Here is a 4,365-nt window from a genome sequence, read left to right on the forward strand (position 1 = left end):
GTATATTGGCCATATCAGCAAGTACAATACATCATTAACGGGACAAGAACCAAAAGCATTAGGAAGGCAAAGTTTTAAGTGATATATACCCTCGTGTGCCCATATTTCGACGGTCTTTTAATGTGTTGCAATATTTTATTTTATGTAAACAAGAATCCATTGAAATAAATTGAACGGTAAATTCATCGTTCAAATTGTATTCTTTCCTGCATAAAGATTTATCCAATTCGTCTTATCTACTTCTATTGGTGATGAGTTCAAAAGTGACATATAAACAATGGGCGCCGCCATTACCGGGACCTAATTTCGACTGTTACGTCATTATACATATATCACATGGCTTCGAGGGTGACATACCAGAATATTTGCCCCGAGGTGACAGGAAAGCCCTGGAGTGTTATGTCACCCGATGCCGAAGGCAGAGGGTGACATAACACTCTAGGGCTTTCCTGTCAACGAGGGGCAAATATTCTGGTATAGTCGCCCGAGAAGCTATGTGGTATATGTTATATGACATTTTTAAAACTAAAAAAAATTAAATCATTTAAAATCGTTGAAATTTTCACAAATAATCCAGAAATGCTTTCTTGACTTTAAGAATAACGCTCCATTGTTTACATTTGCTTAGCAACCGACGTCATAACATCTCGAACCCGAGCTAAAATGCATAACGTAACAACACGTGAACGTGATCGAAAGGATGACATAACTGTTTCCGGCGAGGGTTGACATAACTGTTTCCGGCCGGACATAACTGTTTCCGGTGTGACTCGGCATTTTTCAAGGTTTATAGCGAAACTTATTACATTTGTGATATAATAGAAAATCTTATTCAAAAATGTTATATCTATTGATATGCAAGCAATCAGGAAGGCCAACCAAAATTTTTTTGGAAGAAATCAAATAAGATTATTTTTTTTGCATTTTAAGGTTAATTAATGGCAACAGTTATAAATTTAACATTTAATTTCATCATTTTGTCACTACTCAATGCAATGAGAACAGAGGAATTAGTCACATTAGGTAGAGAACCTGTGTGCTGCACAGTATTTCAGGTGTTCCAATATTGACAAGGCACCCCATTCTTCGTTCCATCATATTTGTGAATATAATTTTGTCACTGTTGAAAATTTCTTGTGGCGTAAACTTCCAATATACACACCAATAGGCGTAAACAACATGTACTTTGATGTCTTTTTATAGGACCAGCCAACAAATATAAACAATAGGTAAGCTAATTTAACCTTACTATATACAAACTGCATTTTATTTATTTATTTATTTTATTTATTATATTTTTTTTTGTATATAAAACCATTATTAAATATTATTTTAAATACTTTTTAATGTAAGTAGAGAATGAAATAATTTTGTTTTCAAAAAGTAGAAATGGTGGAAAATTTAAAAAAACAAAACAAAACAATATTCTAAGCATTGAAATATTTCTTGTGTAAAGATTCAGTGTAGTACTTAATAAAAAGGGGGAAAAGTATTTTCAAAAAAAGAAAAACATTTCATTTCAGGAAATTGCAAATGATTACCAAAAATCATTAAAATTTAGTTGTAACAAAACACTTAATCATTGTGATTTTAATTCAAAATATGACTAATTCACTATTTTCTTTTTTAAAAATATAGTTCTGATAAACTCAAAATAAAAGTGGCTTGCCTTGTTTTGTCGCGTGAATTTCATTATTGAACTGTCAGTCTATGCAGACGGCATTTTGTCAAGTTTTTTGTAGCAACGAATGCTTTCCTGTCTGAAATACATTTTCATCCATGATATAGGTAATATGATCGCAAGTCAATTGGGGTACTATTTTACACAGACCAGCCTGATCTCGCGAGAACGAACCAGATATAAACAAAATAACAAAACCGTCGAAATTCGGACCCCGTCGAATTAAGGACTTTCGACCATATGTGGTGGGAAATACCAAGCACAAGAATATTTTAACCTCAGTTCAAGTTTTCAACTCAAACCATGAATTGCACTAAAAAACATACTCAGAGCCTCCTCTTGACGCTATATGCAGAAAATATGATCTTGCAAAAAAATAATTGATACTAGAAGCGGAGCAAACACGAACTTCCAAGACATCAGGTGGGATCCGAATCCATGTAAGATTTAGAATGTCATGAAGATTGTTCAAACCGGCATGTACTCCTTGTCATGATCAGAAAATACCCAAAAGATCAGTCGACAATTCAGTGTGTAAATTACGACCTTACAATTGGTATGAAAAACGGCAGTCAGCATTTTACTAAATTGTAAACTGTACCTGCTGACAAGGTCATTGTATCGACCATAGGACTAACAAAATGATGACTTCAAACGAGACTGCAGATATTCTAGTTTCGATAACTTGTTTGTCAATAATTTACCTCGTTTTAGAAATTGTTCATACGTAGAGCATGCTCTTGCGTATAGAATCATCTGATAGATATAAACCATGTATGCAGATAATGAAGTTATAATGCTGCACAAGTAAGGGACGTTGACGATTGAAAAAAATAAAGTAATCATAAAGCTTTGTCGTTAAATTAGCATTTAAATAATTTTTATGCAAAATATCCAGATATGAAATAGATGTATCAGCCTCTGTGATATCTTTATTTTCAAGCTCATCGAGTTATCTCAGAAGAACGGAATTATCTTTGTTAATTGACAGTGTGTCGTCGATATATTTAAATGTCGAGTTGAGGCCTAGAAAAAAATATGTTTGTTTCCGCTTTCCCGACCGACCCTAATTTATAGTGCCGACCCTAAAATTTTTTTTAATGCTTTTGTCCCATGCAGGGTTTTAGATTGGCGTCGGCCATCGGCCATTTGCCGATAAAAATTCAAAATGGCAGGAAAAAATAAAATTTACCTGCCAAAATGGCCTATAGGTTTAGCATTGAACGGACATAATGGCCGATTAACTTCTGTATGTAAAGGCCAGTCGTATATACTAGTTTTCCCACGTTCAGATCTGAGGTTTCTTTTCTACTTTATGCAACTGCAGATTTCATCAGCCAATGACAATACTGGGTGTAAGATCTTGACAAAAAATACTTTAATTTTATTTCAAAATCCAAGTGCAAAGAGCTCAAAAGTAGTGATGAATGTTTAAAACATCGAAGGAATCCATGCCATGTTGATATTTTACCGCCATGATTGAATGTGGGGTCAGACTAATAACAGGAAACAGACAATATATTGCAAGGTTTTTTTTATACAAAGGAAAACGTTTTATAGTCTAGGCAATCTGTAAACGTTATCATACTTGTAATCAGAAATACAAATCTCATTTCTGGATATTAAACTACTTTTAAAACTTGTAATCCCAAGAAATTAATGCATGTACTTGTATTGAAAGGTGGGACTAATATCAGTAAAATACCCATTGAATGGAATTTAAAAAAAATTAATTCCCCTTCTGTTTCAATATATTGATTTTGTTTAAAGTAAACAAACTATTATTTTCCATTTTATTAAAAAGAAAATTCATATATACTTTTGATTATTTTATGTAATTAAATGATTTTTTTTTAAAGTCTGATACAAATGTGAGTAAGTTTAACTATTCTATATTTATTTCATTTCTGATAAAAATTTCAATTATAATTAATTAAGCCCAGCCGATTATTAATGATAATCGATTCTAATTATTTTTTTAATTTCCCTTGACTATTATGCAATGAGAGTCCAGTGAAAAGATGACTTTTAAATGTAAAAAAAAAATGAAATGAAAACGATTGAGTTACACAGTATATTTTTACTTCTTAAGTTATTTACCTGAATTTATTTAAGTATACTATGAAAGAATTCTTAAAAGAATTGTATATTTTCAACTATCACTCAGCTAGATAGAGTGTTTTATAATTTATTGTTAACACTGGTTAAAATGATAAATGTCCAGCGGACCCGACACCTCTAATGGGCCTATAATTTTAGGATGTTTACAACAGAATGGCCTATAACTTTTCTGGTAAATATGCCATATGTCCTATAGTATTCTCTTTAGAGAAGTGGACAGGCTTTCGCCTACATCCATGGATGTAGGCGAAAGCCTGTCCACTTCTCTAAAGAGAATAGTCCTATAGTTACTCATTTCAATCTGAAACCCTGTCCAGGAAGTGCAAGATTATACCCAGGGAAATTATAGTCTCCAACTTTGAAAGCTTTTCAAGACATAAAGAAGTTGAGTCACCTTTCTATTGTAAGTTTAAGTCATAGAAATGCTTGAAAACACCATTTCCTTTGTCATTAATGATACTTCTATACACGTTTTGATTAAAGAAGTAAAAAAAAAAAAAATTTCAAAAAAAAAAATTGCCTACCTACCTACCCTATTTTTTTTCAGCCTGAAAGCGGAAACA

Source organism: Saccostrea cucullata, unplaced genomic scaffold (assembly GCF_032062105.1).
Source record: "Saccostrea cucullata isolate Sc308-1 unplaced genomic scaffold, CSIRO_AGI_Scuc_v1 ctg1825, whole genome shotgun sequence".
NCBI classification, from domain to species: Eukaryota; Metazoa; Mollusca; class Bivalvia; order Ostreida; family Ostreidae; genus Saccostrea; species Saccostrea cuccullata.